The sequence below is a fragment of the Triplophysa rosa genome, linkage group LG1 (genome assembly GCF_024868665.1).
Source record: "Triplophysa rosa linkage group LG1, Trosa_1v2, whole genome shotgun sequence".
In the NCBI taxonomy this organism is placed as follows: domain Eukaryota; kingdom Metazoa; phylum Chordata; class Actinopteri; order Cypriniformes; family Nemacheilidae; genus Triplophysa; species Triplophysa rosa.
In genome coordinates this window covers 8,603,855-8,615,219 of record NC_079890.1, presented here as the reverse complement: position 1 = coordinate 8,615,219, position 11,365 = coordinate 8,603,855, and the positions used below count along the sequence as shown (strand labels likewise).

At 37.5% G+C, this 11,365-nt stretch overlaps 1 protein-coding gene across 1 annotated transcript in view; it reads right to left on the bottom strand.

The window, feature by feature from the left end:
- dtx4a (deltex 4, E3 ubiquitin ligase a) overlaps positions 1–11,365 on the bottom strand; it is a 37,909-nt gene that overhangs the window by 21,510 nt on the left and 5,034 nt on the right. The gene's annotated exons all lie outside the window — the stretch shown is intronic.

The window sequence follows — 11,365 nt, the reverse complement described above, 5'->3', positions numbered from 1 at the left end:
AGCATCTCTAGACACGTTCAACTGCTGCAAGGCTGTGCAAATTGTGTGGCAGAGCGATTCAAGTGCCGACTGCTCCGTATGGACTAATACTGCCGACAGCAGTATTAGTAATTCTTCCTCAGATGATGGTCACTTAATAAACAGGACAACAGGCACTACAATGGTTCCGTCTTTGTTTTTAGGATCAATTAACAGTTGGCATGGAGGTATCAAGCCTGTTTACTTTATTTATTATCAACATTATAAACAATACGGCCAGATATTCTTGTCAGATCTGGGTTTTGTTACCAGGAGTGTGAGAAGAGCAGCACGTTTTCTCTGCTGTCAGCTTGTTAACCGTCGGTTTGTTGATCAGACTTTCACCAGAGTAAAATAGACCTATATGCTTGTTTTTCTTATCAAGAACATGTAAAACAAAATAAACAAGATAACCATATATCACAGACTATCCAATATACGTTGCGTTTTGTTTTGTATGTTTGGTTTTTGTATGATTTTTTTTTTTTAATGAATATTTAATGATAATTATAAGCTTGATGTGAAATTGTGACTAAATAAAAACGTAACAAATTACGTCCTTATTAACTTTTAAAACAAATATTTGTTTTTTTATGAGCACAAATACTCAAATATGAAATGATTGAAAAATGCCCATCCCTTATACAAAGTGATTTATATTTCCTTTAGTTAAAAACAAACTCGCCAGTAAAATATCACATAGGTAAATGTCTAGGATCTGCATTTCAACATAACTGCATACAGTGACCTTTTCATGCCAGATTAGCAATAGGGGCCTATCTGTTACATTATATAACTTGAAAACATGCTTAGGTAGCGCTATAAACAAAGCAGTCATAACCAGTCAGACCATTTTCTGGTTAAAATATGACACCGTCATGAAAACTTATACAGCGCCACCTGGCTTACCGGAGTGAAATAGTTGTTGACGATAAACGGTTTCGCTCTTGATATGAAAGCTTGGTTTGTCTGATATTCGTTTCGCTTCATCACATCGCCCTCTATGTGAATCAAGCTTAAAACAGAAATAAATCAGGATTGGTACTCTGATACAGTGCATGTCTGAATGTGTCTGTTTGTTGTCTCTTGTACTTTTCCTTCTCCTATATGCCTAAACCTAAAGATCATCCAACGTCAGAGACAGACGTTCGTGTCTACAAGACTCTCTCTCACACACATTCTGAAAACAAACACTTGCTCACTTAAGCAACTATTCCCAAACCTCCTTCACACAGACTACCAAGTCTATCCCCCGTCTTTCCACTGACATTCCCCCCTACTGCATTGTGTTGCAAATACAAAACCCAAGCTGCAGACTGCAAACAAAGGTTGCCCTGGATACGCTCTCATCACACACACACACTCTAAACCGCTCGCATAATGGGGCGAAAGGGGCCCCAAGAATGAACTGAGCCTGGGAACAGGCAGAACGAGACCAAAGGGGGGTCTCTAATGAACAAGACTGACCTGTTGACACTCACAGTAGACTCTCATCTAGAGAACTATGCACACAAAGATTCCTTTAATTTCCTTTTCTTTCTAACTATGTGCTTGCCTTCCAACAAGTAAAACATTCAACAAACCTTGGTAGTGGTTTGGTTTGGTTTAATTGTATTAGTATTTTCAATTTAGTTGGTTTACAAGTATTTACAGCTTGGTGTCATGCAGCCATAACTGCAAATTTAATATTCCTTACAAAAAGTTCAGACAACTGAATGTATGCAAATAAGAAAAACCAAGGCATAAGAAAAAAAAGATATTTTTGCATTATCTTCCTTCAATAACATATTTACCATAAAGATGCTTTGCAACAATGTACACTGTGAAAAGAGCTATCAAGATAAGTGTCCCACCGTCTTAAGATTCAGGACCTGCCATTGCTACTTCAAAAGATGTCTCTGTAATTTCATTTGAAAACATCACATTAGTTTGTCTGCTGTGGCATTTCCATGGGAAAATCAATAACTTTGTCACAGTATTCACCAGTTACTGTGGTGGAGGGGTACTAACAATGCTGTTCTGATCCAGTTCATCAGATTATCTCTCTCGATAACAACCGGTATATTGTATATTATCCCTTATTTACACACTATAAGTCACTACTGCTGTGTCAGTAAAGTCAGTATGTTCAATCAAACTGAGCAATGTTTTATGTATGCCAGTGACACCATTTTAATCAATTTAATTGTTTTTTAATCTACTTAATGTTTTAATCTTGGAGCAAGGCCTCTATGGAAACTACATAAATTATACACATCACCTGTCTTTTATCATCAGCCTTACAATACATAATCCAATTAGAGCTGCATGATTAATCAATTAACGACATATGAATTCTAGGAACATCGTTTTATTTTTGTAAACATAACACAACATTCCCAGAACATTGTAGAGTGTTTTTTTAAATTAACTTATACAGAAAGTCCCATGATGGTTTTTTTTTTTTTTTTTCAACCAGAACAGTTAACTGAAAATAACAGATAGAGGTCTGTGACTGCCATGTGCAATGACGAAATTAGATCAAGAAAACGGGTTAATGACCAGGGGTCATTAAATGTTAATATCATTAAATGTTAATGACATTTAGTACGGTTGAATCGCACTAGAGTTCGTTTTTCTTCCTGGTGCGGTTCGTTTGGGCAGGTGTGAATGCAGCAATCGCACTCGAGTGCGCACCAAAAGCGGACCAAATAAGCGTACCGAGACCTCTTTGAAAAGGTGGTCTCGGTACGCTTTCAAACGAACCCTGGAGCGGTTCGTTTGTGGTGAGAACGTGATTCGACCTTGAAGAGACCCAAATGCAAAAAGTACTGCACTTTTGTGAACTAAACCAGTTGTCGTAGTCAGCTGCGCTGTGCATTATGGAGTTTGTTGACAGTTTGCACTAGCATGGCAGCTCGCGGACAAACTTGGAGTTGTGAGGAGGTGCGGAGCCTCATAGAAATTTGGTCTAATGACCATATTCCATCCTAGGGATGGGCATTTTTCAATAAATTCATATTTGAATATTTGAGATCATAAAAAAGAATATGCGAATATTTGTTTATTTAAATTGAGTTAATAATGACCTTATTTGTTAAATTTTTATTTAGTCACAATTTCACATCAAGCTTATAATTATCATTAAATATTCGATATAACGCATTAATATCATATCCTGTATAGGTTTTTTTAATGTTGAAAAAAGGGAAAAAATAGAAAAATACATAAAAACTGCATTTAACCCTGTTCAGAACGGTATAATACAAAAAGAAAACATACAAAACCAAACGAACAGAACGCAATGTATACTGACAGTCTGTGATATATGGTTAGCTTGTTTATTTTGTTTTACATGTTCTTGATAAGAAAAGCAAGCATATAGGTCTAACTCCCGCAAACAAAACCCATCTGACAAGAATAGCTGGCTTTATTGTAGGGCTGTGCAATTAATCGAAAATTAATCGTAATCAACAATTTTGGCCTTCAACAATTACAAAAACAAAATAATCGAGGCAAAACGATTATTGTGCTGCATTCCATTTTGCAAGGATCCTCTCTTTTCTTGTGGTATAAATCCACAGTGCACCCTTTTCCTTTACAGTGTTTCAGCTGTGCTATTTCTTTACATTTATTTTGCAGTTGAATTCACAGTTTAAAAGCCAAGTTTTCATTTTTCTATGTTGTTTTAAAAGTTAATGAGTAATCGTGTTAAATAATCGGGATCTCAATATTGGCCAACATAATCGTGATCATGATTTTTGTCATAATCGAGCAGCCCTACATTATTGTTTATAATGTTGATAAAGTAAACGGGCGTGATACCTCCATGCCGACTGTTCAGATCCTAAAATTTACCCCGCAACAAAGACAGAGCCATGTAATGCTCGTTTCCCTGTTAATTATGCGACCATGCAAATTTATTTACAGGATGTAACTTGAATGTGATGACCCTATTTGAACTTCTTAAAAGGAAGGGTTTAGATTTGGAAAAAGGTGCCAGTCTTATGCTAAGGCCAAATTCATTAACATTAGTTGCAGTGAAATGTACATTTTCATGTTGTTGAAATTAGCATTACTTAATATATTTTTAACAAACGAATATGAATTTGCCAAGAACAACCGCTCCGAACAAGTTATGGTAATAAATTAATTATTGTTAATCTTCTAATATTATGTTGGCATTTTTATACCTAATGTAAGTAATGTTAACAAACTCTGTCTCACCAGTTTTTAAACATTTTAATATGTGTTCCACGTGTTGTCACATGACTGCATTTTGTTTCGTTTCAACTGTAAGTGCGAACATTGCACCTGTGTGTGTAACAAGCACCTCACATTCTTATATAGCCTGTATAATGTAGCATATGATGTGTTAAACAGCATTTATGATCACATTTTAGCGAAAATGTTTGCAAGCGCTAAAATCATACATCTTATCAGTGCTTGAAGTGGGCCAGTACGCTCCTGCGTTTTGCTGGAGACATGGTGTTAGCATTAGCCGTTACGCTTTTTTGGCTAAAGATTGCAGGCTTTCCATCTAGGGTTTAAACTGTTGGCCTTGTTATGTTTGCCTTCTCACATTCAATAAAAATGATAAATGGAAAGATTTCAGAGATGCAAACTACCTATCTTTTCCGAATTCTGCTGTTTTAAACGAAAACTTAGGTGGTCTGTCACATAATGTAATGTGTATTGGACTTGACATGCCTAAAAACATAACATATGTTTATAGCATATAAGGCATAAGATATGACTGTGTGTATATGATGGATTTAATTAACAGAAGAATTCAATAGACTGCAGAACTATCATCACAGGTAATGAAATTACAATTTTTTTGGTGAAATGTGTATTTAACATTATTAAATAAGTTGTTTGGCAAGTGGTTCCTTTATTAAATAAATATGTTGTACCAGCAATGTCTAAATGCAGTTTTTTCGTTCTAGAAATTTCAAATGTGGTAATAATTTGCATATGGCAATGGGCGTATCGGAACCTTATTTTTCCCACTTCAAGCACTGCTTATTATAGTACTTTTTGTGTATTACTATCCAAATTATTTGTGACCCTCTCTGTTTCGAGTCACTTAGTACCAGAATAATGTAAAATGCACTCCTTTTTTAATAATGAAAGCTAAAGTAAGGGACCTATCATTTATTATATCAATATAAATTATTCTTAATGGCAAGTAAATGTCAAAATTATGACTCTGGCTCAAAACACGTCACATGTGAAACAACGTATGTATTAAACATCTTACCTTTTGAGATTTTAGACAACCGTGAGGCTTTTTTCGGGAATACATAACATTCCTAACTTTTTTCTTAAATTAGAATTTAGGGTACAGCGAATGTTCGACAACCGAAATAAGTGAAATATGGCCTGATGCGTCTGATGCGATCAAGCAGCAACAAGCGCGGAGAAAGAGACGCGCACGCTTTATTAATGCAGCAAACATGTCAATAGTGTGTGGAAGCATTTAAAAGTGTCAGAGAAAGACACGACACGGGAGTTTAGAGAGATGTGAACTGAAATGGTTGTCAGTCAGCCTCAGCATGCATTGCTTTTGCATGGATGTTGGCTTATGTTGAATGACACTTTTTAATTAACTACTTTGTTGTAGGCGAACAGAGTACATAACATTCTTTCTGCACTCAAGTCCATTGAATAAGGGAAAGCTCAATTTTAATTGTATTATATTGAAAAGCAAGACAAAATATAAAAAAGTACATTTTGATCATTCAGTTCATGCAATAGTGAAAAAAATTGCTAAATAAATAGAAGAAATGCAAAAAAACATGTTCGGTGTTCAGTATTCGGCCTTTGGCCAAGTGTTTCATTTTAGTTCGGCTTCGGCCAAGAATTTTCATTTCAGTGCATCCCTATTAGAATTTAAGAAAAAATATAGCAGTTAAGAATAATTTTCTTCTTAAGAATGTTTTGTGAATCTGGCCCCAGATGAATGTTATAAATCCAAAACCCATAGCTGAAAGCATTAAACTGGGCTAAATGAAAATACAATCATAAATCCACATGTTTGTATTTGTTTAGTGTGGGTATTTGCTACATGTGAGCGCTCTTCTCCAACATGCGCTTACGTTTAGCGGTTTATTTTCTTAATAATTTACAGACTTAATAACTTAACGCAAGTATTACGTAACTTAATAACTTTCCGACTTGAGAGTAAACCTTTGTGACTTTTGATTGATTTGACATATCTAAATGAAAAGACAGTGATGTTAATGACTGGAATTGAGAGCTTTCGAATGTTATATAAAACGGAGCTGTTATACTTCAGTGGTAAGACATGAGGAAGTAGAGGTTGAAAGCAGGCGAAACATTTTCAGAATTTGATGGGATTCACAGAATTAGGTGTCAGCAATCAGCCACTGTTTTAACAAACACGTTGAACCTTAGCTCTGCTGAGTAGCCAAACTGATTCTCACCCATTAAGAACATGAAGTACAACAAAATGTTGGTGACGTACTATGATAGCAGCGTTTCCCATACAATGCATTTACTTGGGCGATCCGCCCAGGTATATTAATGGCCGCCCAAGTATATTTGGCGTCACATTTTGTAATTTTTTATCTATCCAGGATAATGACTGTATCTGTGATCGATCAACTTGTGGATAAACTGCGCTTCCGCGTCTTCTCTCTTTCCTGACTTGTTTGGTGCGAGTGGCCAAGTGCACGTCCTCCTCTTCCATGTTCGCATACACTCTCTTCCGATGAGCTCCATGGCTGTGTCCCAGTTAGGGGGCTGCGTTCTTTGATGGCTGCATTTTAAGACCGATTGCGTCACAGCAGCGCGACTGAAGGCTGGTAAGGCTGTCCCGATTCAAAGGTTGCTTCAAATTCAGCCCCAAAATGCGACCTTATTTCCACGGGTTTTTAAGGATGGAACGAATGTATCCTTCACAGCTTTGGCTATCCCGAGATTCACTGCGCGCCTGTAACGGCTTGACATTTTTCAATAAGCATTCAAAACTTTAGTTAAATAAAAGTATGTAATTCACAAAAACGGTCCATTTCAGTGTTTTAATATTATATATGATGTTGTCAATTAACATTATTGGTGCATTATTGTGTTTTAAATTTAAAAGGTTGGTTAATTTAATATACTGTTGGGCTGTTTTAATCTACATAAACGTGTCATATTCTCTAAAATAAAATATAGTTTTTCTGGCTCCGTATTTGTTAAAAAATGTCAGAAACGTCTCTGCTGTGTCCTGCTGCTGTCGCCACGCAACATGAGCAGCAGGTGACGCAATTAGGAAATTCTCTGTGAGGCTAGGGCGTCTCATTTCAGTTCGGTTCTTGGACTTTTGAGGCTACGTGCTTTGAAGAACAAGTCCTCGTTTTTTAAGTCTGCGACCTTAGAAGGTTGCAGCCCCCGAATTGGGGCACAGCCAGTGTTGTCAGATTGGGCTTGTTTTGAACGGGTTAGACCAGAGAAAAATGCATTGGGCGGGTGGACAAAATTTGGGCTGCTTATGAAATTAAAAACCCTCCCAAGCAGCTTGCCTTTTCTTTGCTTTTGATTAGTCAAGTTATTTCAAAACGTTCGAAAATAATGTGTAGTGCAGTCATAAACACATTATTCCTTAACACAGCCCTTATTGGTTCAGTTTAACCAATCAGGTCTGGGATAGGGAGACCTCACCTGTCAATCAATCTACAGTTGAGATCATGTGATGGCTCATGAGTGACGGGGTTTTAGCACGATAAAGGGCCAGATTTTGTATATTGAAGCGATCGCAATGCCAAAGTGGCCCTAATATATGTTGCACGGTAGGGAGAGAACTCAAATCTCACAACGTGGATTACACATGTTCTGTTCATCATACTCGTCTTTGACAGCTGCTGGACTTGCTAAATTTTCCATTATATGTTCTGCAATATATACTTCACGAAAAACATACTGTAGTTCTGTCAGATGTTAAGGCACCAAGGCCGGACTTACCATTGGGCTTGACTGGGCTGCAGCCCAGGGGCCCCACCCTTCAGGGGGCCCCGCCTGCTCTCGTTCATTTGATTTGTTTAGGTTATATGCCAGTCATTTTATTTTTCATTTAAACTCAACTCCGCATTTGCCATTTGTCGCTCGCTCCTCACAGTCTGTGTCCGATCAGTGAAGATGACAGATCGTTTCATCGACGGGTAGATTTAGTAGAGTCTACTAGGCTAGCTGTTGTTGTTGTTACACTTTCTTTGCTTTTACAAAAAATGTGTTATGAAAAGTGTTGTGTTCTGCAGACAACTCGGAATAAAAACAGGTAATATAGAGTTTATTTCTAATATTTCCCATTCTGTAACCATAAGCGGTTCTTGTAAATAATACGCAAATACTGTTAAATCCATCCATGTAAAAAAAAAACATTTTGGTAACTAATAAACAACCGACCTACGGGACAAACTGCTTGTGCTTTTGCAAACCGTGTTTAGATGCAAGTTATTTCATGTCTGACGCTGAAATCTCTGTCAAAATGTAAATGGTTATTAAACAGTAACTGCATTAAACAGTCTCTAGGATTTACATTTAAGAATTTGACATGAAAATTATGTTCTGTTAGATATAAAGTTAGTAAAAGATTTAAAACTATTTATAACAGAGGGGTGCCCTATTTGCCCTGCACAACCTCAGTTAACTAGACTTTACAAAACTTTGGACCCATCTCTTTATTATGAAACTATTTAAGCCATAATAAGATGTTTCATCTCATTATTATGAATACAATTTTAAAGTGCATTTCAAACTCATAGATCTGTCATATGCTTTACTGATGGAATTGCAATAGAATACTAATATCAATGTTTCCCCTACCATTGCTTTCATGAACCAAGTTCATGAACGAATGGAAAATGCCTACTCAGCTTTCCGAATCCGCTTAATTATAGTGGGGACTTTTTGCACAAAATGTGTTTTTTGAGGCTTAAAGTCATTGGTTAATTTCTTGATTGTCGCTTTGAAGTGGTTTCTGGGCATATTAGTCATATTTTCTAACTCTCTTTAATGCTATGTTTGATCCGTTTGACCTGTTTTCCTGGTTTAATTATATTTTTTCATCTTGTCATAGTTTGTTTTAAGGAGATAAAATGGTCATTATCATCGTTGATTGAACATTGCAATACATTTCTATCACATTATTTTGGCAGTTAAAATTTGGGCTGTTTTTTTTGGAGTGGGCGGGTTTTATTGAGCCTTTGGGCTGGAAATTGTCCACCCAATCTGGCAACACTGGACACAGCTTGTGTGTGTGCGAGCCCTCTGCCTCTCGTCTGCGAGTGTAGTTAGTAGGGGTGTCCCCGACTAAGAATTTACAGTCGAATCAGAATTGTCACGTCTTGCCTATAGTCGACTGATAGTCGAATCAGACGAGTGTGTGTTTGTGTGTGCACGCGCACGCCCCCGTGCATGTGTGGACGACACCAGGTGGTTAAGGGTACAGCGCAACATTGATGCACCAAAAAACAATCAAAAATTAATTTACAGAATTTGTTTAGAACCTTTATAATAAATAAACGAAATAAGCCAGAATCAAGTCACAATGTGCAAAATAAATGTGTTTAGGCAAAATGTCTGAAATGCAGGGGAACATAATTTTTGAAAACACATGCCACAAATACTAAAATTAATTTTCCTTAAACATCACGTAACAATGCTGTGCCATACAATACTAGACCAGATCTCGCCTCAAAACTATTTTTAAAACTACTCGATAATAATTAATATATAATTATATTATAAACGGGAATACAGCATGTTCATTACCAATGAACTACCAATAAAGTTACTTTATTTACCGCATGTAAAGGAGGAATGCAATAAAGCATCTTACTGTCAGGATCCTGTCCTTCCTATTCTGAGTTTTCGTGCCTTTTGGACAGGGTCGTGACAGTACCATGTCTTGTGTGTGTGTTTTGTCTTGTGTGGACACACGTGGCGGTTTGATTTGACATCCTTTTAGCTCCACCCCCTTGTTTCTCCGTTAGTCTCCCATTAGTGTTTCATCCCTCTCACCTGTCCCATCATCTTCCCGCCAGTTACCATTAGTGTTGAGTCTTGTCACCTGCCCGTCTCCGTCCCCGTGCAATCTCCCCTCATTAATGTTTCCTTATTTAATGTCTCAGTTCCCATTGTCCTTCGTCTTTGCATTGTTCCTTGTTCCTTATTGTTCCAGATGTGTTGTGCCTCATTCGTTCCCGTTCGTTCTTCTTGTGGATTACGTGTTCTTGTGGACTTTCCCTTTTTGTATTGGACTTATTATTTTGGATTATTCTTCGTGTTTTTTAGTTTGTATTTTAGTTTGATTACTTGTTTTGTTTGGTACCGTTTTCCCCATCGTGGGTTTTTCGTTTCTGTTATTAATAAAAGTATTTTTGTTAACCCTTCAACTGCCTGCATTTGGGTTCTGTCTCCACCGATCCCTGACACTTACCATTTAAACAGTCAAAAAGTCCCTTTCACCTTTTTTCCTGCTCACTCTTTCTCCGTCCCCCTGACACGCACGCTTGCATTCAGTTACAAAAGTCTGCGCCGTGCTTGCTATAATATTTTGCTTATTTTACTTTTTTTATTGTTTATCATGCAGCGCAAAGTTCAGTCTAAGTAACGGACTACATGCATTTAAAGAGAAGGTGTTAATTCATATTTAAATGCCCAAACATTCAGTAAGTGACAAATGTTTGGAAACGGTGGACACATTCATTTGCGAGTCATCTGCGGGGGCGTGCGGAACGTGCTGCTTCTCTATACCGGTCTCACAGCACAGAAGACACGATCCTGCGCTGATTCATTGCCAGACCTCGCGCTCATATGTGCCGGGGGTTTCGGTACCCAACCCTAAAAATGTCCCATTTCTTTACATCATAAATAGCGCAGTGCATGCCCGTCTGCTACGCCACTGCCCATATAACCAAAATGACATGATCCCCATTGCATAACACCTCTGCGAAGATTCGACTGTGAGATTGGTAGTCGAATCAGGCTCCTCCGATCGAAGCATCGAATCGTCAGCGATTTGGGGTCACCCCTAGTAGTTAGCTCTGTGTAGTGGATTTAACTGTCACTTGCATTTAAAATCAAAGAAGTGTTCATAATACAGCAACACATTGAGGAGAAAGGACAAACAGCATATAGCTCTATAATGGAGATGTGCTGTATTTTGATTTTGTCCGATGATGTAAATCAGGATTTTAGCAGAAGTTAAAGTGACTGCTAGTGGCATTCAGTTGTAAAATACAGTATAATGTGACAAGATCAGAGAGTAGAAGAAAAACAGATATCAAGTGCTAACACCAGTGCCACGAGTCTGTCTAATTCCTGTGGGAAACAACTGGATAGCTAAACCTCATTCTGT